Source organism: Argiope bruennichi, chromosome 4 (genome assembly GCF_947563725.1).
Source record: "Argiope bruennichi chromosome 4, qqArgBrue1.1, whole genome shotgun sequence".
NCBI lineage: Eukaryota > Metazoa > Arthropoda > Arachnida > Araneae > Araneidae > Argiope > Argiope bruennichi.
The window spans coordinates 64,997,644-65,013,795 of record NC_079154.1 but is presented as its reverse complement, the minus strand read 5'-3'; the positions used below and the strand labels follow the sequence as shown (position 1 = coordinate 65,013,795).

Sequence of the window (16,152 nt, the reverse complement as noted above, 5' to 3'; positions counted from 1 at the left end):
AATAGTTTGATCCAATGGGGCGAAATGCATATAAGGTAAGAATGTTGCTACATTAGTTTTGATCCATGCTTTTCTGTCAAAATTATTGAAAATTTTATCGTTTTATAATGATGATCTTTATAGTATCTGTAAATTATGCCATGTGACAATCGTGATTAAACATTCTACGGAATGCCGTGAAAAGTTGATCGCTGAATAACAGTTACCAAATTTAATAGGTAGTTATTTCTTGGATAGGAAGTGCTCACCATAAACGGATTTTTCAAAATTTTATTTAAATTTCTTTATTAGAATTAATTAAAATCATAGTATTTTTTCCCAATTTTTGTGTCATATCAAGACACAAAAAATCAACTTTACGCTCCTTCAGTATGCAAAAAAAAAAAAAAAAAAAAATAATTTTTAGTAATATCGATTTTTTTAAAACGATTTTTTAAAATTTAAATATATTTTTAAATTATATCACAGGACATTTTATTGATTAGAAATTGTATTTGCGCATACGCGATCCACTCTAAATGAGAATACATTTTAAAATTCTATAAAAATAGGCTAATTAATTTTAAAACATCGATTCAAGTTCCGAACTTGAAATTTGAATCGCTTTAAACTCCAATTTAAATCAAGTGGTGTTAATTCTAAGTAGGCCTTTATGTTAAATTTTCACATAATCAATTATTTGGAAATGATACTTCTAATTTGCACAGCTGCTACCTTTTGGGAAAAAGTTCGTAAATTTTTCAACGCTGGACTCTCATTGAAAATGTAGATTAATAATGAGTATTATCTATGTTATGTGTTTCTGAGTGTAGAACGTTTGCTAATAAAAATGGCTTTCTTAAAGATAAAATTTCTATTTGCCATTTTTTATTAAATATAAGAATATAAAATACTCTGCTGATTTAAAAAGTTTGTAAGGCGTTTGATATCATACATTTTCTTTCCAATAAACTGTATTAATCTACTAAACCTTAAATTGTACTAATACACAATTAACATGTGAAAATTAATTTTCCCAGTTTGAAGTACATCTAACCAATCAGAGTACTTTCTCATTATTGTTATTATCTCTCGAAAATGGGAATGAAAATGGGACAAAAACTTTCATATGAAATAAAAAATAAGTGAAATCGATGCATTAGTGGGGCAGGGGAATTGCTTATTCTTTTTTGTCAATTATTTTAAACACCTGCATGGTGTGTGAACTCGTCGCCAACGGTAGCTGGTAGTAGCTTTCAACCTAAACGATATCTTTTGAAATAAGACAACTATTGTCAATAATTATTACCCATCTTAACTTTTTAATTTAAATAGTAATAATAAAATAATAAATTCCCTAAAAACAGCTTTCAAATCAATTTTTTTATTGCTGAGCTAAAAATGCATTTTTTTTTATTTTAATATATTTCGACTTTTAAATTTTTAATTTATTCTACATTGTCATGGATATTATATAATCTTAAAGTCTTATTTTTCTTGCATTCTCTAATACACTTCGAGTTTCTTATGGGATCAAAATTTAATCCTTTTAATGATTTAATTGATAATTAAGGTCCGGAAACAGTGAAAAAGTATGTTTTAATCGAGGAAGTATAAATGAATTTCAAAATTCTAGCATATCAGTTAATGAAACAGAAATCGATTGCAAAATTCCCTACATTACAAGCACATGGAAAATCAAATTAAATGAAAGTGTTTAAAAAAATAAAAAAAGTCAGTCGCAAAAAAATAAAAGGTAGAATATCGGAAACAACAAGACAAAACCGAAGGAATTGGATAAATACTGAAAGGAAGGCGGATTAAAAATTTCTAGAAACTGCCCAGGAGAGACAATTCAGTCTGAAAGCAAATTCTTAAAAAAAAAAAAAGTAAGGAACGAAGATATCAAATAACTACTGAAGAACGAAACTGCAGGTGTGTGGAGAATAATGAACGAGAAGTCAACAAAGGACATGATATATCTATCAGGATGACATGATATATCTATTAGGAGAAACTTAAGAACATAATATATCTATCAGGATGAAAAAAAAAAAAAAACAGTCTGAAGGAAAGTATTTTACCTTGAATTTTACGCAATATAGTAAAAATATCTACAATTTCAATTGTGCTTATAAATCTGAACACATTATGAGCACAGGGATCGATGTTGAGTATTTATACACTTATTGACAGAAGAAAGCTGCCTTGAGGATAATCTGGAATGTGTTGCAGCAATGTAAAAATGGAATTTCTTCTGCTTCTAGAACACCTAAACTTCCGAACAGTATTTACAGGCGAGATTAAAAAAATTACTTCAACAAGAAGAGGTTCAGAAAATGTATAATTGTTGAAGAAATTTAATACTTTATTTGTGAAAAAAGGAACAAAGAGGCATATCAAAAAGCTGGATCCCGAGCTACGCCGAATTATCAACTGGCTTGATATAGATATGCAATTTTAATGTAATGGCATTATACTAAATTTCATTTATCTTGTCTATCATATGATTAAGTTATTGCGTTTTCATATGAAGGAATAAAGAAATGAAAAAAGACAGACTCTTTTACTGATTTAGGTCAAAATTAAGTACATATGCATGCAGTGACAAATTTCTGAATAAGCAACTGTCTAGGGCCGCTAGATTCAAATTGACTTCGCACATGAAGATTAAAAGATTTTATTACCCTAGTTGCCTTATAAATAAATTTGTAAAAAAATAAAATTAGTATAACATTAACATTTCCCCAATGGCGATTAATCAGATTTGAATGAGATTAATTTTTGTTATAAATGTATGCATAAACCTCGAACATTTGTTTTAATATTATTTTATATAAAAGTGACTGCTTCTTAATCATATAACATAATAAATAAATAAATGAAATATTCAAAGGAATAATAAACAAAAAAAAACCTTTAATAAATCACTAGCAAGTTGTTTAAATTAAAAAATATGATGAAATGTGAAAATAAATAATCAACAGATGATTAAAAAATGACCTGTTAGTACGTATTGCTTAAAGCTTCAAACTATCTAAATCTACCATTGGAGCTGTGTAAAGAACATTCATTAAAATCCAGTCATACATCTTACTTTAATACGCATGAATATACAAATTGACAGACAATCAATCCGTTGAAAAATCTGGTTCAGATCTGCAATTCTAATAATAAATATCTACCTAATTCCATTATCCTAATATTCCATACCTAATTCCATTAACTGTACTTTTTAGTTATCATGTTAGTATGCAAAGGACCAGACAGACTAACTGACTTAAAATGGATATATAGCATTAAAATTAAAATCCACAATTTTAGAGTAAAGGATGCAGGTCGAATTTCATCCCATCATTCCCTGATCATCTTCCCATAGACATATTTACTGAAATGTTTTTCTTCCCTCTTTCTCTTTCAGAGAGATTTGAAAACGTGGATATTCATCAAATATTTGAGGCTAATTTCTTGCTTCTCATTATTAATATTTTTTTGTAAAAAACTTATAAACCTGCACGAGTGATTTTTCAGAATCTTTTAAGTATATTCTCCAATAACGGATTTATCTCTCTCTCTTCGCATAAAATTGTAGACTTTGAGAGTGGCACGAATGTCTTCCATGTCGTTGACAAACAATAGCAGGGAAATATAGATAGATCTTTAGCTGTCTTGGGAATATGCATTTTTGATGCCTTTTTTTTCTGACCGACTGAAGCTAAACATTGATACGAATTTACAGTTGTAGTTGAGGAAATACATAACTAATTTCATTGATTTAAACCATTGGGTTTATAAGTTACAGTGTTTACGTGCACTTAGAAGTAGAGACCAGCAAACAGTGAACCAGGAGACAAATTTTGCCCAAAATTTAATAAGAATTCACATTTTAGATGCTAAATCTGAGTTTAATATATCTAGTTCTTTATGTTTTGTTGTTATCAAACTCACTTGTAAGCCAACAGCCAAGTAGTTGGGCATCCTCTGAATGATTTTCACACAAAACTGATAGAATCCTACAAATTTAGTCTAAATTCTATACACCAAATCTCATCCATTTTTTTCTAGCTGAAAGCGTTTTTGAGTTTTCGCTTTCACAGACAAACAGACAGACATGTGGCCAAAAATATGTTTCTCGGACTCATTGGGTTTTGAAACGTAAAGATTTGTCAAGGTCTCAAATTCATTTTTTTTTTGTAATACTTTATATTTCGAATATGATAAAATAAAAATGGATATAAACCTGTCTTCGTTAAACTTACTCTTGTTTCCCTCTTCCCTTGTTGTATGATCCATGATGATAATTTCATAACGTGTAAAATTCAGTTCGGTGCGCTTTTTATTTATCACTTAATAAATCTTCAGCTTCGTTTTTCTTTTCTTCAAATCCTCCCTTTTTATGTGTTAAATTTATTGAGATTTTACGATATCCCCTTCCTGTATAGCGCACAGGCGACTAAACAGTGCTGTCCAGCGTCGGATCGTATATAAGCACCAACTTAACTGAAGAACAATTTTTTTCAGAGTATGAATCCGTACATAGGAGGAAACTATTGTAAGTTACAATTTTAATATTTTAAAAGAGAACAAAAGCAATTTCCAAGACGTAATGTATAGCAAGCTGAATTTTATCATTTGAGAAAAGTTTCTTCTTCTTCCCTTTTTTTTATATGTTTGCAGTAACTTATTTATCCGAAAGGGCAGTCGAATGAATACAAATACGATAAAAGCACACCAAAAACAATAACTGTATCCACTTAACGATAGTTGATCCCTGAGGTGCCTAAAATTAGACCTAAGAAGGAATAAAATGACTAAGAATTCAAAGAAAGCAGAATTGCAAACCGTAATTTTTTTTTAAGTTTTGCACATGTTTAAATTTAGTAAATAATCTAATGTCAGTCCTTTTTTGAACTTTCACTCTTTGAGGATAAGCGCAGTCGAAAATAATATCCTTCTTTGCTCTGAATGATAAAATTTCTAAAATAATACCTCTTATTTTAGTATATATTTCCTAATGAATTTGTTTCTGTTGAATGGTTTGTAAAGCGCACAAAAAAAAAAAGTTGCAGAAATGTTAGAAACCAGTATCAAATATTTTTCCTCCATGGAATAATTTTCTGAGAGCTTAAAATTAAAAATAATAATATTAAATGAATGCAAATTAATGATAAATAACATTTTGATGAACTACACTATGCTTAAATTTTTTTCGTAATTGATAATCTTCACCAAATTTTAATATTACAGATTATTTTTGCTGCTGATATTTGCAGTTGTTATTGATTTTAATCTTACCTTACCATTTGTGCAGCTGCGTTAAAGAGGAATACAGAAAAATAACTAATAAAAATATTAGTACAATTTTTATTTCAAATTGCTTCAAAATACTCATATTTCCTAGTTAAAATTTCTTTCTTAAACCAATCTACTTTATTTCGAAAATATAATCATTAATTTTCATAAACTAATAATTAAATAATTTGAAATTAATTCCAAAATGAAAATTTTAATTTATATCGAAATACATCATTGTACAATGTTAGTAAAAGTTACAATTCCGCTTACAATACTAGAGTCATCATTGCTGTGTTCACAGAAAATTTTCTGTTTCTTTTGTTTACTTAAAAAAGATGATTGCGAAATGTTATAAGAAGAACAGGTATAATTCTTAATTCAAATAGGGGATATTATCTCATAGCCAAAAACTGCCATGTAATGTTTTTGAGTATAACGTTAAATTTTGCTATAACTCCTAAATAAACAGATTACAATGGAACGTACCCTATTTGAATTATTCATTAAGCATACAAAGCAGAAAGGAAATCTTTGTGATTTTGCCTCCAGGAATTTAAGAAACATCGGAACTTAATTCCTTCAACAGACGATTTGGGAGAAATCATGCAATGATTCGCTCAGTTAATCAACAAATTCGCCACTCGTGTTTATCTCGAAAAATAAGAACTGTTGAAGAATGATGTGAACTAATGGGACAATTGAGTGTGAAATATGAAAATGATTCATGATCTTTCACAGGGCCTATTAGAATGAAGTTATATCTGTCTCAAACACTGTAAAAATGCAAATAAAAATTTTAATGTGTTTAAAAATACACTTTTATTTACATGCTAAAAAGTGATTTATTTTATCAAAATATAAACGCATCTAAACGATAATGTAAAAAATGCAAGCCACTGATAGGAATACTATACACAAACTGGAGTTTTACTGACAATAATTTTTTTAATGAATATTTCTGAACTATTTACTTATATTAAATGTGGCCGAATTTCTTTAGCGTATTATTTTTAGCGTTTCACCTTTTTAAAAGTCCATTCATACACCCATATTTTTTTAACTACTTAGCATTTAATAACAGCGGCCTTTACAACAGGCTAGCCTATGTTTACATTATTTGTCGATTGCTTTTGATTATTTTTCCTATATTTATTGTTGATTATAAAAGAAAACTGAATAAATTTTTTTGATATTTATTTTTTACTGTTAGCTGTATTTTCATGATCATGATGTTCCTGCATTATAATTTTTTGTAGTTACTAAATATAGGTAAATATACCTCAGATTTGAAAAAAAAATTCGGAATGCACTTGTGTTCGTGATATTACTTTCCTCTCTGCTTTGAGTAGAATTTATTTTTCTAACTTTTCATTGCTTTTTTTCTTCCAAATTTTATTAAAGCTGAGTCCTTAAGTTTTTTTTAAAAACCACACGTGATTGCAAATGCCACAACTGATAATCAATAACGAATTCGTGGAAAGAAGTGTTTGCTAAAATCCGTACTATCTCAAAGTCTATCAAATTTTTCCTTAGTGAGCTTTCGACTAATTCATTCTAAAATCTGAGTTTCAATCATAGAAATCATTAATTGTTTGCAAAAATAACAATTCGAAATCGAAGAGACCAAACTCATTTTCTTAATCAGATTTATCTTGCAGGATGCAAACTACGGTCATTAGATTAGTTCTATTCTCCACACGATATATGGCGTGATCCGTTGTTGTGAAACAATTTTATTTAGAAGCAAATAACATATTCTATTGACATTCAGTTAAGCCAGTGTATATTTATCTACGAATAACATTTTTCCTTGAAAAATATATTTCCTATGAACTGCAAAAGCAGTATACAGTGATGAATGTAATTGTACAGGATCATAGAAAATTTCCTGTTCGTTAATTCCACTCTTTCACTCGCAGAATGTTATTCTACAGGTAATATTGATGTTAAAATATTTTATTTATATTTATTAATTAAATTACTAATTTTAGATTGCTACTAAAGAGAATTTTGATTTATATTTTACACCATCGGTATCTGAAGAAATTTCAGTACTCTTATCTATTTCCAAATATTAACAAAATCCATATTATTAAAGGAGAAATTTTGACAGACAAGCATAATTTATTGTTAAATTATCCTCTATTTATACCAGCCGCATTTCATAAATTATAGCTACACAGAAATTTCTTAATCAGCAATTCAGAAATTTCAAATAGACAGAAAAAACAAGTAATGCTGAAATTATGTAATTATTTTACTAAAAACAAAATATTTTTCTATATTCGTCTGTTTAGAATGAAAGTACATACAATTATTAATCACTATGCTCCTTATTTCTTTTTTTTTACTTGTTTTTGATCGAAACTGTTTACTATCTTATGTATGTAGTGTGATTCAAAGAACGTCCCTTTTAAAGAACTGTTGACCCTTATCAGTAAAAAAAGTAAGGAAGTAAGCAAAAGTAAGGAATCATATATATATATATATATATATATATATATATATATATATATATATATATATATATATATATATATATATATATATATATATATATATATATATATATATATATATGATTTTTCCATTTAAAGAATTTTATGAAAGCGTCATCAGCTCTTTTTTGCAGCATATAGCCAAGGATTCTGGATGGATGTTCTTTCTAATTAAACTTCAATAATTTTTTTTCATTGTCTTTAAACATATAAATAAATTTATTATAGCTTCAGAGAAACATGATTCTAAACCGATTTTTCAGTTCAAGACATTTTTTTTATCCAAGCTTATTAGTTTTTTTATAACTGTGAGTGAAAATAAACAATACCTTTGTAAACCACCAAATTAATGCTATCATTCAAGTATTCAACTTTCGTTCTGATTTGTGCTGATTCATGAGTTTTCCCGGAAATTTGTAAAGTAAAATAGGATCAAAACACTCTTTAATTCATTTTAAGATAAAATTAACTCAATACAAAAAACTATGCATAAAATTATAATTTATTTTAAAAGTAAGATTAATTGACATCATTTTAATAACTAACGATAAAAACAAAGTAAGATAACTGACAACGTAAATATAAAAAAAAGTAAAATGATTAACATTACCGGAGCCAATTTAATAACATGTTGACCTTTCATTGAACTTTTTATCTTTTAAAATCAGTTCAGTCCGTGAAACTGCTTCTAGAGTTCATTGATCGCTTGTTGTTGTTCCGTATTTTCTGAACTCTGATGAAAGTAAACCATTATCAGTCTTGGGGAACATTCTCGCATTGTTCAACGATTGTCAAACGATTCAATGACTCAATCTTGACATTTTGTTGAATCTCTATGCTTTAAATCTCGAGAAAAAAACTTTGTTGGGATTATGCATACATAAATGTTGGCTAACACTAACATTCATGTAAGCAAGATATATCTTAAGCTCTAAGTTGACATTTTGTTTGTGATAATTAGATCAAAAAGTTTGATTTCTATTAAATTTTTTAAGAAATCCTCGAAGTGAAGACAATGCTTGTTCATCACCCCAGAACTTTCTATCATACACTCTAATAAAGGCACATCCTCCCTCCTTTAACACAAAATTGTGAACTTTAGGTAGAGCTGAGAATGCTTTGCATGGCATTGGAAAATAATAGTTATGAAATATAGATAACTTAAATTTCGTCTACGACTACAAGTTCCATAGCCGTAGACGAAAGTCAAATGACGACAGGATTTGTTCTAAATGGAACAAATCCTGTCTATTATATTCTTCTATCCGTGTACGTGAGAAAGCAATAAATAAAAAAAAGCAACATGCAAGATATGTAAAATTTATCACGTGATCTTAACAGAAAAGTTGTAGGTATTTATCAGTGTTGGATATGCAAGGCCGATGGGAAGAGTTGTATTTGTACATATATTTCATTTTCTTTACTGTATTTCATTTAAGTTTATAAAAATATTTTAAGCCCACCAAAAGTATTCGATTACTTGTACAAAAATTGGAGAACGTCAAGAGGACAACACTCATTTTTTAATCAAGATAAATAAATAATAATTCAACATATCTATACTTATAATAAAGCTCAATGTGTGTGTGTGTGTGTTGGCGCTCTACAGGCCAGGTCATTTGACATACAGCTATCAAATTTGGTACATATATACCTTAGAGGTTGGGAATGTGCACCTGGGGTCCCTTTTCTTGAAATTTTAATTAGAATTTTAATTATTAATTAAAAACTAACTTTCCCGCCAAAAAAATCTTCCATTTTCCCCACCGCCAACTTTTCCGCCAAAAAAAATCTTCCATTTTCCCCACCGCCAAATGAGTAAGGCTTTAGATTTTTTTTTCTCCCAACAGTAATGAGGCTAGGGTTAACATTTTTCGGCGGATAATTTCAAACGATTCTATTTATTTTCTTAATGTTTTATGCATTTAAACATTAAGCATTTAAACATTGTTAATGAATCGATCCTTCAGATTCATTCTGAAGTACTTTTGAATTAAAATAACACAGAATAAAGGAAATTAAAAATGTATAATCTGCATAGCGTTACCCCAACTGGCGTAGAAAAATTCACGCATTTGCGTTCCCTTACTGGCGAAGAAAATTCACGCATGCGCATTGTTCTGATTGTTGTCATGACAACCACTATCAACGGATGATTTAAATTATTTTTAGGTTAGTTGCATGCTTTTGTAAGTAAATTGTATTTATGTTATATATTTTTTTATATGCTTATAGTTTTAAGTACATCGTTTTTTAAGTAGTTTTTTTAACCAGTTTTCAATGATTTAAATTATTTTTAGGTTAGTTGCATGCTTTTGTAATTAAATTGTATTTTTGTTAGTTATATATATTTTTTGTATATGCTTATAGTTTTCAGTACATCGTTTTTTAAGTAGTTTTTTTAAACCTGTTTTCGACCGATTATTTTAAACGATTCATTTTATTTTCTTAATGTTTGATGCATTTAAAATGAAACATTGTAATGAATCGATCTGTTCATGATGAATCTGAGAAAATTTTGTTGACAAATTCTTGAGATATTACATAAATTAAGAAAGATATTCTTTAGTGCCCATAAAGTTTAAACGCTCAGTGACTCTATTATCAGTAATCATATTATAAAAAAAAATGCTTTGTTCCAGTAAAAAATATTATTATATTAATTGCAGATTAATCATTTACACTTTAATTTAAAGCATAAATTCTACGAGGGGTAACAGAAAATTAGGGAGATACATATCACGTTATGACTGAAGGCCTTTATAATATTATGGGTGAATTATATGACTATCAAAACTTGAAGTTTTAAAATATTTTGCTGAAGAATCTATTAAAGTTGGAATTGCATAAAATATTTAATTATTAAAATTTTAACGAACATTAAGATTGGCGAACAGGCTGGTCGCCAAAGGCTACTAGTTATTAAATAAAAACTAAATTAAATTAAAATTCAATTATTATAATAAATTCAACATATTGTCATATATGAGCCACTAAAAACCGCTACAATCGATCAGATGTCGATGAAATTTTTGAAAACCTGTTGTGAGTATAATTCAATTTTTGAAATAGGATCAAAACAAAGTATTGAATGTTGCTTATTTATAATAAAAAAAACTTACAGTTATTTATTTGTAATAAGTGTTTATAAAAAAGTGTCTGGACTGAGAGAAGACTAGTGTTTAATTTCTCCATTTCTAGTTCCTGGATATGGCATGGCCTTAAATTTTGCTACTGATATATATACAGTGGCTCAAACAATTGAAAGTACACCTTACTTTTACTTGATAAATCCGACTTTCAATAAAAATAACACACTACCGAGAAGTGCAAGCATGTTTTTACTTTTACACATAACAAATGGTTTAATTTAAACTAAAAATAAAGAAAAATCAACGAAAAACCTCTAAACTGAAAGATTTCAGAAGCATTTTAAATAAACATACGCAGATTTTTGCCTCAAAAAATTGAGAATACACCAGTGAAATTTTAGTAATATCTCGCAAAGAATAAAAGTGTCAATATTTAATTGCATGTCTTTTGGCTTTTATAATGGCCTTTAAACGTCCTGGTACCGATTCGACAAATTTTTTTAGGTATCTGATGTTATTTTACTCCATTCTTCTTGCAAACTTGTTTTAAATGGTTTTGTTTCTAATTTTGTGTTTTTGAACCACTATTTCGAGTGTGGCCCACAGATATTCAATGGCATTGTTGTCGGGGTACTGTGGTGGTATGTGTAAATGTTGTTTACAATAAATAGTTAACCGCATTTTGACATTACGTACTTTCTGTTTGGATCGTTGTCCTGCTGAAAAATGAAATATCCCTCCCTCTAAACCTAAATTTTTAGTACTTTCCTTTAGATTGCTGCGAAGTATATCCAAGTAAGTCATATGACTCCTAATGCCATTTTTAAAAACTAAATTTCCTACCCCGGATGAAACGATACAGCCCCAAATCACGACGGAGTCACCAACATGTTTAACTGTAGGGTGTAAATTTTTTGGATCCAAAATAGTATTAGGCTTTCTCCAAATGGTGCAACTGGTGTTACTGTCAAAAATGTTGATTTCTTTTTTTCATCACTAAATATAACTTTAACTATTAAACTTATTGGTCTTCAATTGATGAGTATTTGTATATTATAAACGCTTTTTCTGAATTTGCAACCTGATGAACGGTTTCTCCCTAACAATTCGATTTTTATTGCCAGCTTGTCTAATTACATTTCACGCAGTTTCAGCACTTACACTTCTGCCTATGATTTGAGAAATACCTGCAGCAAGTTGAATGAACTATACGATCTCAGTAATCTAAAGGAAAGTGCTAAAAATTGAGATTAGAAAATTTCATTTTCCAGCAGGACAACAACTCCAAACAGAACGCACGTAACGTCAAAATGCGATGTTTTTTTCATTGTAAACAGCATGTACACATACCACCACAGTACCCCGACAACAATGCTATTGAATACCTGGGGACCACACTCAAAATAGGGGTTCAAAAACACAAAATTAGAAATAAAACGCATTTAAAACAAGTTTGCAAGAAGAATGGGGTAAAATATCTTCAGATACCACCAAAAATTTGTCGAATCGGTACCAGGACGTTTAAAGGCCATTATAAAAGCCAAAAGACATGCAATTAAATATTGACACTTTTATTCTTTGTGAGATATTACTAAAATTTCACTGGTGTATTCTCAATTTTTTGAGGCAAAAATCTGCGTATGTTTATTTAAAATGCTTCTGAAATCTTTCAGTTTCGAGGTTTTTCGTTGATTTTTCTTTATTTTTAGTTTAAATTAAACCATTTGTTATGTGTAAAAGTAAAAACATGCTTGCACTTCTCTGTAGTGTGTTATTTTTATTGAAAGTCGGATTTATCAAGTAAAAGTAAGGTGTACTCTCAATTGTTTGAGCCACTGTATATATATTGCCCATGAATTTTTTCAATATTTCTTATATTAATTCATTTCTTATCATTATCTGTGTGTACATCAATTATTTTAATAAATCTTAAAATGGCATATTATCAAAGACTGTGTTCTGGATAATGCCTGCAAATAAATAGAAATACGAAATGCGCATTCTTCAACCAATTTTAAACTTTCCATAAACAAATTTGACCTAATTAAATTGACTCCATATGAATATGAATTGACTTCGAAGTTATATAACGAAGTCAAAGAGGAAAAAAAGATAACTAGTAACACTATCATTCGAGACTTACCTCTTTAACATTCTATATGTTCTGTAGTTGTATTGCAGTAATTAAAACTCACAAATAAGTAGTAGCTAGTAATTCCATCACAAGTTCGTCGTTGCTGGAATATTCTGGAAGCTGTTGTATGTGGGGTAAAATCCAATTAATTTACTGCATCTTGATTTTAAAATGATATCCCTTACCTTATGAATACAGTTTTTTTGAGAAACATTTACAATTTTTAACAGTGTAGTTAAAATCACTAAAGTGCGATTACAAAATATACAAAAAGTCGTTAAAGAATAAATTTTAAGTTGTGTATTACAAGAGTGCGATATTTAAACTGAAAACGAGTTTGAAAAAAACCAAACGATATTTTTGCAACGTTTTGAAGAGTAAGATTAATTATTTAAAAGAAAAAGAAGAAGAAAAAGGAAAAAAAAAAACAGCGTCATCTGAAAGTGATCTCATTTTATAAAATAGCCGATTATACTGGTTGTTCATAAAAAAAATGATTATTTATTCCATTTATTACTGCAACTGCCCAATATTCATTACTTACGAAAACTATCACATTTAATTTTAAGAAAAAAGAGAAAAAATATTTTTAACCTTCAAAATTAGCATTAAAAATAGCTATAACAAAAATTAAACTGTAAAGAATACATAGATTAAATTCTATGTTTGATGCAATTTGTGTTTGCTAACAATTCATTAAGTAAGTTTTTCATTCATTCTTTTAAGCAAGGTGCTTTGTTTCTTTTCCCATTATCGCTGCTTTTACTGTCGATTGATAATATGAGCTAAATTAATTTTTCAATTCGAATTTCTCTATTAAATATTTTAATCCTCCTTCTCATATATATATTAAAATATTTTCTTTACATTTTTTTTTCTTTTACAAATCTGAAGTCTGCAAGGGTTTATTTTCTGTATTTAAGCGATTGTCTTACCTTCTTTCCATCTTTTCTCGTTTTATTTTCTATCCCTGTGAAAACAGCTGCGATTTCGTTTTGCATGCGTAGAATAACAACAGTGCTGCTGCAATGGGCTCAATTTCTGATGATGTAATGATGTTGAAAAGCCCGTGCTGAAAGTTTTAAGCATTCTAGTTAGAAGAGGTGGCATACAATTATTTAACGATTCCATATCGTTGGTAAGACTTTTAGAAATTTCATTTAAATTAAAATTTTTATTTTGTTTAATTTTCTGAACTTTGTTAATCAGTATAAATACTAGTGATTATTTAAATATATATTTTTACCGATTCCAGTTTTGGTAACATAATATCAAGCTTTTTGGTTCAGTTTGGAGTTTCAATGTTACTAAAAATAAAAAGATATATTCTTTTCATTTTTATTTAATTTTGAAAATTTTATATATTTATATATTGAAAAGGTATTGGGGATATTTTTTTATTACGCTGGTATTTATTATTAAAATGATATTAAGAACAGCAATTATATTTATTTAAAGATATATTTTAACGATGTATAGAGAAATTAAATACCAGGGTAAAAATGTCATATAAAACCCATTGTTTAATGATAAATTATTCCAAAAATAATAATTTTCAAAGAACCTTGTATTTTTATTTATTCTAAATAGTTTTTAGACATTCTAACATTTTTCAATTTAATTTAATAATATATCAATAAGAAAGAAATGAATTAATAGATTTTTATCAGCGGTTCATAGAAAAAAAACGGTGAAAATTTTATTTATTTATTATTATTTTAAAATTTTAAATTTTCAAAAAAACGAACAAAACGAAGGGTTTTTTTTCTATTTTCATTAGAGCTTATAATAAACCTACCGTTTCCAGGTGAAAATTCTATAGTATCTCCATACTGATATATTTGGGAAGCTTTAATATCTGTATTTTATGAGAAATAATGAATTTTAGTAATTAATAAAATTATATTTGCCCCGAATATCTTCATTATCACTTTTTAGAAAAATATTAAAATATTTTAAAATCCGCAAATTCATCCATCTCTCTCAGTAAAAAAAAATTCTGTCTTTTTCGACTTAAAATTAAATAATCCGTGTTGTGTATATGTAAAATAGAAAAGATTGTCTCTGTGAACGTATTTACAATTCACAATATCTCTTTATATAGAATATTTTACGACAGAAATAAATCATTTTTTTTTCTTACCACTTTTGGTAAATGATACAAAAGTATAGACATCCAGATAAAAAATTTTCTGATTAAACATAGAATTTGAAAAGTTTAATTCAGCTCTTTCAAACTTCCGTCCCTGAGATTTATTAGCATTCTTTGCATAGACAATTTTCAGAAAGGGATATATTCTGGTGATTTCGAAAATCATGGTTGAATCGATGGTGAAAGGTTAACTTCTAGTATGAAAATATTTTTCTTAGAATTTATTAGCCGCAGCGACATTGCATTTATAGAAGTACGTGACGATTATTCTTTCTCCACTGATTGAATTAAAATTCTGATCGACATAACAATAAATTCGAAATTAATTTATGTATTGGTATGATAAATGAATTTAAAATTATTTAAAATTCTAGAGGAAATCATTGATTTACTTTGTCTTTATTAGATTGTATGGATTCACAACTATTCTAAATTATACAATCTCAATTTACAATGCTTTGAACAATAAATTCGTAGATTTTTTTGCGCAGTCTTTATTTTTCGAGTACAGTTCTGTTGAGGTGATAAAGTTTTTGATTTTTTTAGCGTAAGGTAACTAGCGTTGTTGTTTTTCTTTTAATTTAAATCATGAATAAAAAAATATTTTTAAGGAAACTGAGTATGCTATGCCGAAACTTGATAAAAACTTTTATTCATTGATACCTTTATCATCATTTTTTCTTATTTTTCAACTTACTTTGCAAACTTTTCATATTTAGTTGAGAGAAGGGATGTTTACAACTGAAATAATATGCAAGACTAAAAAGAAACTGAAATGATTTATACAACTCTGCCAAAGAGATAAATTTTAATAAAATTTATCTCTTTGGCAGAGCTGTGTAATCATTTCAGTTTCTTTTTAGTCTTTGTGTCTTGTTAAAGTTAAAAATTGTTTAAATTCTAGAATGAATGCTTTGTACATGGGATTATATTGTAACTATTTAGAATATTTTATATCATTAGCATATTACTCACATGTATGATCCATGGCAGAGAAACAGC

At 28.0% G+C, this 16,152-nt stretch overlaps 1 protein-coding gene across 5 annotated transcripts in view; it reads left to right on the top strand.

The window, feature by feature from the left end:
- LOC129966656 (uncharacterized) overlaps positions 1-16,152 on the top strand; it is a 65,113-nt gene that overhangs the window by 25,038 nt on the left and 23,923 nt on the right. The window contains exons 4-5 of one of the 5 annotated variants that reach the window (XM_056081159.1): positions 4,422-4,531; positions 14,006-14,136. The exons of 3 other annotated variants lie outside the window; for them this stretch is intronic. The gene's annotated coding sequence lies outside the window, so the exon portion shown is untranslated. Of the gene's footprint in view, positions 1-4,421; positions 4,532-13,980; positions 14,137-16,152 lie in introns of all 5 variants that reach the window. One more of the 5 variants, XM_056081160.1, reaches the window with a different exon arrangement.